The sequence below is a fragment of the Sus scrofa genome, chromosome 15 (assembly GCF_054392235.1).
Source record: "Sus scrofa isolate SSC_HxYL_T2T_F1_AM1 chromosome 15, Sscrofa_HxYL_maternal_Yorkshire_Landrace_v2.0, whole genome shotgun sequence".
Lineage (NCBI taxonomy): Eukaryota > Metazoa > Chordata > Mammalia > Artiodactyla > Suidae > Sus > Sus scrofa.
The window spans coordinates 103,718,428-103,732,655 of record NC_139397.1 but is presented as its reverse complement, the minus strand read 5'-3'; positions in this window follow the sequence as shown (position 1 = coordinate 103,732,655).

Below are 14,228 nucleotides of genomic sequence, written 5' to 3'. Positions count from 1 at the left end.
CTTAGGGTATATTTACACTATTAGATAAGCCTATTTTGTTAATATTTGGTATTAGGCCTTACTGGTGTAAGACTTTATAGACAATGTTAATATTTTATTCTCAATAAACACTTAATGACTTTGTGTGAATTGCAACAAAAAGAATAAGTTGTTTATGTATTGTTGACCAAGACAAATGCCCCAGTGATGGAAAGAAAACTTTTCTCTCTGAGGTTTAGGAGATGTTAACTCAATAGGCATGAGTTTAAACTTTAGGGTAGTAGACACAGGATTTCTGAGTCTAGTATACTGATTGAGAATATCCAACTCTGAACCCTCATCTACAAAGTCTAAAGAATGAAAAATAAAACAAAGGGTAGATGTGAATTAAAAAAAAAAAAAAAAAGGAAAGGGAAGAAAACCTTAGAGTAGGATAAAACCTAAAATTACCAAATCACACTTCCTACCGTCCCATCTCCAATTCACTTCCTTCCTTCCTTCCTTTCTTTCTCTTTCTTCCTCTTTCTTTCTTTCTTTCTTTTGCTTTTTAGGGCTGCACTTGCAGCATATAAAAGTTCCCAGGCGAGGGGTTGAATCCGAGCTACAGCCACTGGCCTACACCACAGCCAGAGCCGCAGAGGGATCTGAGCCATGTCTACCACCTATACCACAGCTCACGGCAACCCTGGATAATAAATCCATTGGGTGAGGCCAAGGATGGAACCCACATCCTCATGGATCCTAGTCAGTTTCATTAACCACTGAGTCACAAAGGGAACTCCCTATTCATTTTAAATCTAATGCTTCCTTTTCCTTCTCTTACATCCACTCTCTTTTCTTTTACCTATTTTTTTTTAAACAACATGGAGCTTTATATTATAACCCAAAGCAACCTCCTAGTTCCTGCTAATAAATCTAGTCTTATATCATGACATATATTTAATAGACATCAAAAAGAAGGCTCCATATTTTGACATAAATGGAATAAAGGTTATGATATTGATGACTATACAGGCAGATTGTATACTTGAAAAGAATATTCCAACCTCTAAAATGTGATTACAAGTTTTGTTTATTGTTGAAAAAGAAAAGTTATTGTTAGAACTAAAATTATGAACTATGATTTATACATAAAGTACTATTTCCCATATTGTCCAAATATTGGCTTATAAATATTTTTTTTTCCAGCTTGGTGAAAACACATGAGACATTAATTATTGAGTCTCTGATGCCTAAAACAATTTAGCTACTTTATCAATATGCCTTTTGGGCAAGTCACCCCAGAGATTCTCTGATTATCATAAATGCTGAACAAAGGCAATTTTTGCCTGAAATTGAAGATCGCATTATTAATTCCACATAGATTCTTCATCCTAAAATCAACCTACCAATGTTTTCTCATTTCTAACCAAGTATTCAAAATTAATCAACTCCCTGAAGCATCATGTTTAGTGACATGACAGTAATGTGTCTGCCATAGCCAATCAGGTGAAACATCATTGTAAGGCAGGTATTTCAAAGATAGGGCTTTAAAAATTAATTAGCAAAGGGAGTAAAACATGTACATTTTCAACCTTTCTTTTCTTTGAAGGCTGTAAAGAGGACAGATATAAAAACTCGGTTTTCTTCAAAGGCAGTTATTTAAATTTCAAATGGACTGTTTTACATTGCTAAATTTTAGATAAAATTAAGTATCATGTATTCATGTATCAATGTCTTTAAAAGTAAAATATATTCCTTCTGTAATCAATTTTTTATCTTAGCTCCCTCAAACCCTCTATATCCTATTTTTTCACATTCAGTATACTCTTCAACCTTCCCAAATATGTCACTCCTCAAAGAATTATATCATTAGAGGAACATGAATATACAATACACTAGTATAGTCACCAAAAATATGTTTTAATTATTTTAACATGCTATATTGTTTTCTAACCTTTTGTTAGTAACCTAGTCATATATTTATATACAAAGTTCATTTTTTTGCAGGCTGCATGGACATGCTTACACAGTCTGACAAGCTCTATTTTGATTTTTATATTTATATCATTTAGCTTGATTACTGATATGGATATGTATATATCTAGTATCTTGCTATGTTTCTATTCGTCCCATCTGATTTTTCTGTCCCATCCATTTTTCCTTTTTTTCTGGTTTTCCTTGCATTGTCTTTTTTTTTTTTTTGCTGTTTTTATTTATCTCCCATGTTGGCTTATTAACTAAAACTGTGTGTGTGTGTGTGTGTGTCTTATTTTATAGTTGCTTTAGAGTCAATGCTACACGTGTTTAATGTATCACAATGTACAAGTGATATTATACCACTTCATGTATATGAATATTAAAACAGTATACTATCTACTTAGCCAAGAGAAATAAAAGCATGTAAACAGAAGAGTTGTACAAAGGTGTTAACAGCAGCTTTAGTCATAATAAAAAAAAAATGGAAAAAAAGTATTTACTTTTCAACATATATGCTAAGAAGTAGGGATACATTTATGCATGGGAATATTACTTCCTAATACAAATAAATTGTTGATATAAGAAAAAAGCAAGATTAATGTCAAAATAGTATATAATTGAAAGAAGCAAAACACAAAAGGGCACGTATATATGAAGTTAATAAGCTATAACATTAAAAATGAGTGGTTTATTGGGGTGGAGAATCAACTAAGTATGCATGAAGGAACATTCTGGGGTGATGGCAATATTCCACAGACTGACTGGGTGGCATGAGTGCCTATATTTGTCAAAATTTCTCAATCTGTACACTTAAAACTTGAGCATCTTAGTTTATCTAAATTATACCTCAATAGAATTGATTGAAAATATTTAGGGACAAAATTTTCATTATAATTTGGAGTTGTTTTGGTGACCACTATTGTTGTTGATATTTGTTATCTACATGGCTTTAATTAATTTTAATCTTTAAAATATTTTAAGGGAGTTCCCGTCGTGGCGCAGTGGTTGGCGAATCCGACTAGAAACCATGGTTGCAGGTTCGATCCCTGGCCTTGTTAAGGATCCGGCGTTGCCGTGAGCTGTGGTGTAGATTGCAGACGCGGCTCAGATCCACCGTTGCTGTGGCTCTGGCGTAGGCCGGAGGCTACAGCTCCGATTGGACCCCTATCCTGGGAACCTCCATATGCCGTGGGAGTGGCCCAAGAAAATGGCAAAAAGACAAAAAACAAACAAAAAAAAACAAAAAAATATTTAAAAACTAATATTGCATTTTAAGTGCTATAAAGAGTTTATCTAAAATTTATCTGCCATATATTATAGGCAAATATCAACAGTAGGGCATTTTCAAGTCATCTCTGAGATAAAATTCCAACTAAATAAAAATGACACATCAAAAAAAAAAAAAAAATTACCATTCAGGAGTTGTCATTGTGGTTCAGTGGTAGGGAACCTGAATAGAATCCATGAGGCTGCAAGTTTGATCCCTGGCCTCACTCAGTGAGTTTAGTGGGTTAAGTATCTGGCATTGCTGTGAGGTATAGTGTAGGTCACAAATGTGGCTGGGATCCTGTGTTGCTGTGGCACTGTGGTGTGGCTGGCAGCTACAGCTCCTATTTGACCCCTAGCCTTGGAACTTCACTATGCTGTGAATTAGGCCTTAAAAAACTAAAAAAGACAAACCAAAATGAGGAAGAGAATGTAGATTAGAAATAATGGGAAGGACCCTGGGTCTCCCACACATATGGGTGGGGATTCGAGTCTATTTTATTTAAATATTTTTCCCAGTGTTATATCAAGTCATTTGCTATTTTTAAGCTTTATTTAAGTATAAATGACAAATAAAATTATATTTATGTATCAAAAAAGAAAAAGAAAATCACCAAAGGCATTATTTCTAAAGGATTTTTATTTATAATCCATATTTGACTGCTTGACACCTACTGTCACTTTTCTTAGATCCATTCTCTTTCAAATATTGCACTCATAACAAAATCTTATATTTCCTATATTTTGAGGTTATATTTAGTGCATCGAAGGCTGTGTAGGTCTCTCATGAAAAAAATGCATTCTTCTACAGAGACAACTAAAATTGGTGCTAATTTTACATAAATACATTTCCCTTTGAGATGAAACATTTAGTACATTGCATATTGTTTATTCTTGATGTAAGAACAAAAAATATTATCTACTTTTGAGACTAGCAATGACACCTAGATGTCTACCTCAATTTTTGGAGACCCCTCTGATAACAACTAAAACTGAGATTCCTGGATCCCTGGAGTACAACCTGCTTTTGTTTTTTGGTTTTGATTTTTTGGGTTTTTTTTTGCTTAGAGGTCAGCTTGCCCATCTCCTTTACGTAATGAAGACTGACACTTCCTCCCTGACCCACAAGAGGAGAGAAAGATAAGCAGGTGGGGGTAAGGAAGGGGAAGGAAGGAAGGGAGTCATATTTCTAGATTTATCTCAAAAAGACTCTTAAAATGCTAGCCTAAAAAGCTAAAAACACTAGGAACAGATACTGAATCACTCTAAAGATATTTAACCTAATTTCAGGGTCATTAATTCTTTAGAGTAAAAATTTTATGCCTATGTTTGATTTTTCTTCTCTGGGTTTAACTGAACACCTGGTAGTTTTGAAATTTATTTTTTCTTTATAATGTCTTATTGCAAAATTGCACTCAAGCTGAAATTCAGGTCAACTATTAACCGACTCGTTAATTATCAGTCGCTTGTGCAAATTGTCAGTAACAAGTTTTTTTGATTTAAAATCACTATAAAACAATAAACATGAACCCGCTTACTGTAGAACCATGATCTGTCCTTTTAAACCATTCACAGTTTGTGATATAGAGTTGGATTCACAGATTCTTTTTTTTTGGAATTTTGTCTTTTTTAGGGTCTCACTCAGGGCAGATGGAGGTTTCTCGGCTAGGGGTCTAATAATTAGAGCTGTAGGCACTGGCCCATACCACAGCCACAGCAATGTCAGATCCTAGCCGCTTCTGCAGCCTACACCACAGCTCATGGCAAGGTCGGATCCGTAACCCACTGAGCAAGGCCAGGGATTGAACCCTCAATGTTGTGGTTCCTAGTCAGATTCGTTAACCACTGAGCCACGATGGGAATTCCAACAGATTCTCTTTTGATGCTTTCTGGCTTAAGTTTTTATACATAGATTGCAAAATTGGCCCCATATTTTCACTCTTGTCTGCATTCTTTCCCATTGCTATGACACTTTGTACCACACTGTCATTCTGATTCTAGGCCTCACTATGTGAACTCCTTTAGACAGTGGGATGTTAGCAAAGGTACATGCACAGGCTTGCAAAATGCTTACCCATTTGCACTTGCCTTCTTATGCTCTTGTGTGTTTGCCACTCTTTGTGAATGTGCTAGAAATAGCCAATACAAGCCCTGGCTTATCTCAAAAGAAAATAATTGAGGAAGTGAAGCTGACCATTCATTTATCCCAGCCAGAGGCAACTTAGACAGCCAATAGGCAGCTAACCTCTAGAATTGTGCTCAAGCCCAGCCTTGATCAGTGGAAGCATCTCACCATTCCCCAACTGACTCCAAATGTGCAAGCAATCAATGCTTATTGTTCTACGCTGAAGCGGTTTTGTAGTGGCTTGTTACTCAGCATTATTGTGGCAATCGATTACACGTATAGGTGTGAAGACATTCAGGTGTAAATTTTTTCTTTTGATACAAACAGAAAATAATGTGAGAAGCTTTCTGATAGCAAATATAAAAGGTCTTCCGTAGTTTAAAGGGTATTTAAAAGAGATCTAACTCAATGCCTATATATTAATCTATGTTTAGAGTTATTTCCTGGGGTGTCAACAACACAGAGAGGGGCCTGCAAATATTTCAGACAGAACTGATTGAAGTGAAAAGGAATGGTAATCTAGCAAAGGGAAAAAAAAAAAAAAATGGGAGTATAGCTAGGTGATATTCAGTTTTCCAGAAGTAGAAAAAAGAAAGTGTGTGTGTGTTTCCTCTTCTGCTCCAGAGAGCAGAATATGGGCAAACCCACTGAGGTGTGTAACATGGGAGATAGATATCAGATGATACAAAAAATATTTGGATCTCTAACAATAAAATGTTCTCAGAAATTGAGTCTACTAGGTACTTGACAAAATCAAGAATGTCTTTGAAAACCTAGGCTTGATTTTGTTTTCTTATGATCAACAATGATATAAAAATCTGAGGTTAAGAGAGGCTAAGAGGGAAGTCAGCTGCTATACTCAAAAACATTATGCAAAGTTCAAATATTACCACACTAGTATCAGCTATAGATAACCAGGTAGATTCAGGTTTTGCTTCAAATCAAACATCCGCTTCAAGGTGGATAGAGTTGTTTTGCTCTTTCAAATAGCCTCCCCTGCGGCAGAAATGATTGACAGTGATGATGTCCAATTCCAATTCCATTATCTCTTTCAAAGCTAATGAACAGCAGAGTAAAGGTCTAGCTAGTAAAATCTTTGAACAATTTTTTTCCAGGAATTTATAATATTTTCAGAGTTCCATTTGTTATAATAATAGGAATCATAACTTTCTGAGCAAGGTGCACAAAGATGATGATGTTATTTACTGGATCATTGGAATTACTGGCCATATTTTCTTTAATATTTTCCCTGAGATTAAAAAATACTATGAGTTTTAAGAGACTCTATGACTATAAAAGGGAATTTAACCAGAGGTGTCCAAGAATTATGATTAATAATTTGTTAGGAATATTTAAAAATATAATCCCTTATCCAAGTAAGAGTAAAACTTAGAGAACGTCTAATATTCTATTAAAAAATTTTTTTTTCTTTTTACAGACAAACCTGCAACATATGGAAGTTCCTCGGCCAGGGCTCGAAATCAGAGCTGCAGCTGAAGCTGCAGCCTATGCCACAGCCATGGCAACACAGGATCTGAGCCAACCTATGGCTGCCACCTATTGCACTACCAGATCCTTAAACCACAGAGTGAGGCCAGGTATCAAACCCACACCCTCAGAGACAATGTTAGGTCCTTAACCCCCTGAGCCACTAGGAGAACTCCTAGTTATTTTTACTTTAAAATTAGGTTAGAACCAAACTCATGAGCATCATATTTTACTTACTAAGAAATATAAAATAGAAGACTATGTGTGTACTTATTTGAAATTTACCATGGGAAAAAAAAAAAGTGCAAATTTGAATCTCTCCTAGATATCCAAGTGAGAATATCATGACAGAGTCACATTCTGTTCTCCTTGTAAGCAGGGCTTATTCATGGAGATCTGGTTATAATGGAAGGATCTTAAAGATTGATTTGTGTAGGTAAATCAAACTGATGAAAAGGAACTGATGAAGAATGGGAAGTGGGAGTAGGAAGAAGAAGAAGAGATTTCTACTTAAGCTACTGTTGGCAGTTCTAATTCTTAGGAAACATGCATTTCCAGGAATGGCACTTCTAGTAGTGGCAAAATTAACATTCTGAAAATTTCTGCTTGGCTCTGTTGCAGTATGTCCATGATAAATAAGAATATTCAGCTTATTTCTTACATCATACTTTGTTCTAAAGTTTTCTAAACATTTATTAACATACTAAATATCTTTTTCCTTTTAAAAACACCATTCTCGAAGTAAAAATGGATAGGAGATAGCCTCACCTTCCTGTTTTGAGTTCTGTTCTGGAATAAGACCATTGTATGAGCTTTTAGAAACAGACAGGCCTCCTTGATATACCCAAATACTCAGCATAAGGAAAACTGCAGTAAACTGTCCCTTGGACCATTAGAAGGGAATAAGGGACATTGATGGCAAACCAATGACTCTCAAATGGGTTGGGAAATCATGTTAAGGAAGTGAATCTGAGCATCACCAAGAGTGTAAGATGAGTGATAGATATACTGACAAGAACCAGCCTCAAGAGGTGTCAGTGATTAATGCCCATAGTGGGGTAATTTTATTTCTTACAAGATGCCACCAAAGAATGAGTGTGAATATGTTACACTGTGAAACATCACAACACTGTGAAAGCCACCAGAACAGAGCCTCTACAACAGAATAAAAGGTGAGGAAAATGCCTGAATCTGACTAAGCTTACCTCTAAATTACATTTTTTTATCAATGAATTTCCTTGGAAGTGAATTTTCTTAAAAGAGATTAGGAAGATTTCTGCCAATAAGTGGAACAGTGCCTGCCATAGACATTAAAGAGCAACATTTTTTGGAATTAACATTTGTAAACTGTAAAAGTGTTTAAATACTTTTTTTTTCTTTTTTCTTTTGTCTTTTTTTTAGGGCCACACCTGTGGCATATGGAGGTTCCCAGGCTAGGGGTCTAATCGGAGCTGTAGCCACCAGCCTACACCACAGCCACAGCAATGCCAGATCCGAGCTGCATCTGTGATTTACACCACAGCTCATGGCAACACTGTATCCTTAACCTACTGAGAGAGGCCAGGGATTGAACTGCAACCTTATGGTTCCCAGTAGGATTCATTTCTGCTGTGCCAGGATGGGAACTCCTCTTTTTCTTTTTAATGGTGTAGTTTTCACCTAATAAAGTTCTGGGAAATTATATACTCACTTCTGGGAGATAATATGTATGTAGTAAACATGCACTTAGCATATTGGCCAATAATATGAAAAATGATAAAAAATTAATTTTTTATATTTCTTGATTTCTATAATGTTCTTCAAAGAGTCAACACTATCAAATATAATTGAGGTGGAATGCTACAGTCACCCCAAATCCCTTTCAATTTATCATCCTTTTAATTTTTAGCACCTTTCATCTTCTCTACTTGCAGTGGGGAAAGAAAGAAAGAAAATTATTACAGTTTAAAAGGAATAAGTTTAAGGGAAAAAAAAAGTAAATATTCAATCATGGATGAATGAACAGTTAAACAATTAAGGGTTTAATCATAAGATAAACAGTGTTGGACTTTTCACTGTAGCCGAAGGTCTGAATCAAAACATCGTACAACAGTAAGGTGCTTTTTTTATTTCACAAAATAATAAGCACTAAGGTAAAGCAGTTTTAAGGATGGTTAATGGGACAGTGATGCCATCAAAGATGCAGATTATTTCTTATTTTTGTCCCCCTTGGCATTTTGGCTTAGTTATCTCTATTTTTTTTTCAATTTTTGGCTGCCCCCATAGCATGCTGAAGTTCCCAGGCCAGGAATCAAACCTAAGTCACAGCAGTGATGCTAGATCCTTAACCCACTGAGTCACCAGGCAACTCTTGTCTGAGTTATCTTAGAATTGGAAAATGGTCACTGAAGCCCAGTGGTTTGAGTGGATCACTTGAGTGTATAACTTTGAGTGCATAACTCAAGGAAAAGGTAAATTATCACTCTATTGGCATTTTGTTGTTGTTGTTGTTGTTATCTGAGAAACAGTACTGGATGTTAACAACAACAGAAAATTCTGTTGTACCACGGAAATAACATACTATATTTTAACTTGAAAAAAAAAAAATCCCTTACTTAATATTTTTACCATGATTCCCTGGTAGCGTCTAACTGCATTTAAAGTGTATTAGCAAAGGTTATGTTGTACACTCCAGTGCAGCATTTCTGAATAACCAGCCATGAGATACAATTCCAGTGGCTCTTAAACAGCAGGAAAATAAATTAAGATAGTGTGTTGGAGAATCTCAGCTAAATTAGGCTATAATTATGAAATATATGTTATAGTGTTTTTATTTGCCTACAAGTGGGAAAAATGTTTTTATTGGAAATGATTGTTTAAGCTAATAAATCTGTTAGGATACAAAACCAAGTTTCTTTATAAGAGAGGATAGGAGGAGCAGACATAAACAGATAAAGATAGGCACTTCAATTATTAGGGGACACTTTCCTTTCAAAAGTTCCTATTAGTATATATTTCCATTATATGAGACTAGGAAGAAAAAAAAAAAAAAAAACGACAAGTATAACTATAAAATCACCCTTTATCCCAAGGAAAATAAGGAGAAGTAGAGCTATGGAGAGAGATTTTTTTTTTTTAATTACAAATTCAGAAAATACATGCATGTGATCAAAGACTAGAGCAAGGTACTAGCAGGGTTTTATATATATATATAAAGTATCAAGAAAGCTAAACATGGAGTTCCCATTTTGGCTCAGTGGGTTAAGAACGCAACACAGTGTCTGTGAGGCTGCAAGTTCTATCCCTGACCTTGCTCAGTGGGTTAAGGATCCAGCATTGCCACAAGCTGTGGCATAGGTTGCACACGTGGCTTGGATCCAGTGTTGCTGTGGCTGTGGTATAGGCCTCAGCTGCAGCACCAATTCAACCCCTAGCCCAGGAATTTCTACATGCTGAAGGTGTGGCTATAAAAAGAAAAAAGAAAGAAACAAAGAAAAAAAGGAAGAAAAGCTAAACAGTGAACTTTTATTTGCTAAAAAAACAAGAACATAAAATGTCATATAGAAAAATTTATTTTTCTTCATTATTTGAATCTCTGAAAAGAAAAATAATGTTCTGGTCTGCTCTTGGGGACCTGATGAAAGAGTACTATGAGAAGGCAAAGAAAAGGCACAACTCCTTACTGTGGCTACAGAGAAAAGGCCAACAGCAGAGTACGTTAAGTTATGATGACCAGAGACATCTCAAGATGGAAATGGGGTGTGGGGGTCCTTAGATATTAGTGACTTCAATGTCATCAAAAGTGTCCAATACATGGTATCACGCTACAGGGATTTTGAATTTCCTTCTAATGACAAGAATTTTGACTCTAAAAGTTGACTTGTTTTTTTGAAATAATAGGAAAGTTATAATCTATAAAAAAGAGCATGGTTTCTAAACTTGGCTGCCAATCCTTCTTTCTTATAATAGGAAATTATCAAAATTAAAGTTGTTCTGTAAGGTAATTTAAGATCCTTAAAGCTTTTTTTTTACTAAACCTTGGCTAGCAAAATATACTTGGATCACTAAGAATTACATTTTTACAGGAAGAACAGAAACTACAAAACATAAACATGCCTGAAAAATATGAGATAGAGGCTGAAGCTGCATATTCCCTCTGAATAATAAGTGGCCTATATGAGGGTTCACATTCTCTTATAGATTAGAACTTGATATTACAGAAATACTGTTTATTACAAGTGGAAGGAGAATATTCACAAAATTTTCAGGTGATTTTCAAGTGGATCCATTGTTCTGTATTGAAAGAAGAGGTATGATAATATCACCAAGATATTCACATGCCTTCAGACTTACTTTTCCTATTAACAGGAATAGGGATAGACTTTTAAAAACTGGTGCAGGAATAAGAAAAGGCTGAATCTATAAAATACTTCTGAAATAACATTTTCCCAGTAATTTATGGTAGTTTTTTTTTTTTTTTCCAAGTCAGTAAACCAAGAGTTCCTACAATCTGCAGAGAACAAAATCACACCAGTTTGTTTCCACAGAATTCTAGGACTCCAGATCCTAAAAAAAGCATTGGCATATCATACCTACTTTAACCTATATTCAAAAACAGAACACTATTTGGATTTTTGAGACACATAACTGCTGCCAGCTGTTATTTACACATTTCCCTCACAGAGTAGTTGTTCTATTTAAATAAGAATCCTCTGCAAACTTACCATATCTGTTCTATAGATAATTCTGCCAAGTACTATTAGCAGGGCCACACCTGGATAATTATTGCAAACATGCAAGATCTTTGCAGTCATGATTTCATTTCACATATTCATGCTTTTCAAAAACACGTTATTTTTTGGCCTGCTCTTCCTCATCTAATTCCATTTATCCCACTCCTATTATGGAAACTATTATGTTTCTTCATAATATTCATGGTTTCCAACACTATGATTTGAAAAACAAAACAAAACAACTGTCTCCTATTTTTAAGTTTAGCAGCAAGTTAGAGAATCTATAGCTTACCCTTGCTTATACTCATTTTCTTTGGTTGTTTTTGTTGTTGTTGTTATTTTCAGCCTGTCCATAATGTTGATGAAGGCAGGAAGCAGGTTTTGTGCATCATTATACAAATTAATTAATCAGAAATTATCATAGTGCCTGGCAAGTAGCAGGTCATCAATGTATATATGTTGATTGAAAGGACAGACAAATAAATGGCCAAATGAATAAACTATTAAATAATCATATAAAATGAACATAATGTAAGTGGATGATCAATATGACTTTAAAATGTTTCTCATTTGTTGAACGGGTATCTCTTGCTGCTATATAAAGCTGTGATTCTAAAAGGCTTTTCATCTTTTTTTTTTTTTTTTTTTTTGGTCTTTTTAGGGCCGCACACACAGCATAGGGAGGTTCACAGGCTAGGGGTCAAATTGGAGCTACAGCTAATGGCCTATGCCACAGCCACAGCAATGCAGGATCCCAGCCATACTCACAACAACACTGGATCCTTAAGCCACTGAGCATGGCCAGCGATCAAAAACATGCATCCTCATGGATGCTAGTCAGATTTGTTTCCACTGAGCCATGATGGAAACTCCGGCATTTCCATTTTGTTATGCCCTAGCATTCCCTGGAAATGACAAAACCTTCAGTGTCTGATTGTTTATTTTTTATTTGGTCAAATGTTATAATATTTGTACAGCCAATCTCTATGCAATAGAGAAATTATACTGTAGTTCTCCCTTTGTTAGTATTTTCATTGTATCACTTAAATAATTATAAGGATAGGAAATATAATAAAATTACTCTTCTTGCCACATCACAGCCAATATCATTTAAAAATAAAACATTTATTGGATAGCTATTCTTTGTAGGTGTTATTCTAGGGGATAACATCTCATTTAGTCCCTAAAACAACAGTTACCAAAATCCTTCAAATGAGGTCCTGAGATTCTTTACACTCTTAATTACTGAGTATCCAAACAATGTTCATTTATAGGGTTTATATCTATCACTATTTGCTATTTTAGAAACTAAAATGAAGAAATGTCTTAAATATTAATTCATTTAAAATGAACGCATTATAGGTTAACATTACAGAATTTAATGAAAATCAGTATATTTTTAAAAAATCCAGTAAAAACAATGATCTTGATTTGCATTTTTACAAACATCTTTAATTCCTGGCAATATAGAAGCTAGCTGGGTTCTCCTTTCTGCTTCTACACTCAGTCTGTTGTGATATCATGTGTCACATAGCCACTGGAGAGTTGTACTGTACACTTTGAGAGAATGGAAGAGAAAAGGGCAAATTATGGCTTAGTATTATTTATTATAAAAATAGTTTTCCCTCATAGACCCTATAAAAGTGTTTCTGAGATCTGCTGAGGACCCCAAACTATGCTATGAGAATCCCTGTTCTGGAACAATCTTTTGAGTTGGTATTGTTATCACATTTAACCTTGAAGATACTGAACCTCAGTGAGATTAAATGACTTGCCAAAGATGACAAAGGAAGTAAGTGATGGATGCAGCATCAAACTCCAACCTCTTAAATCCAGAGCCAGAGTTAATCCCAATTACCACACAGTACCTCCCAACACTTTTTACCACAACTCTCATTTCTGTTTGTAATAGATTATCCCATTGATCGGGGGGGGGGGGGCAGAATTTCACTGGTTAAATCTCAAACAGCTTTAGGGAACACTGGTATCCAGAAAATTACATAATCGGAGAAAAGCAAAAACCTACAAATGTGAAAATAAGTAAAGGCAAACCTTATTTAAATGACCTCAGGAAGCCTGAAGGGAGAGCTCTCATGTAAGAACCACTAGTCACAGCCTGTGTAACCAGCAGGAAGAAGGAAACTGCAAACTCTGTTAACTTGGTCTGTTTGTATAAAATTCTTTGTAAAAATTCTCTTTGGGTCTCAGCTTCTTATCCATGATGATAAAAAATGTTACTTTTCTTCAAATAGGAAGGAGGATATTTTTCACATGGGAATTTGATCTCCTGCTTTTTCAGAAAAGAAAGACCCCTCCCTGCCTTAGCAACCATGTATTAACTGCTACTTGCAGCCAATAATAAACTGCCACAACCTCCAACTCTTGTTCTTTTCCAATAACTTTTATCCAAAACAACCCTCTTCACTTTCCTCCTAAAACCTGATAAAGGCTCACTTCCTTTTGTCTCTTTGGACTTGTCTATGATTCATTACAGCTTGCCTGTCCCAAATTGCTATTCTCTGCTATTCCCAAATAAACACTTTTTTTTTTTTTTTTGCTGGAAAAATAACTGCCTGTTTTATATCTAAAGTCAACATGAGCAACTTCTTTTGAAGGTGCCACATGAAAAAGAGTCTGACACCTCATTTGAGAAGAGTTCTTCAGCTGATATATGACAATGAAGAGAGAGAGACTAGGAT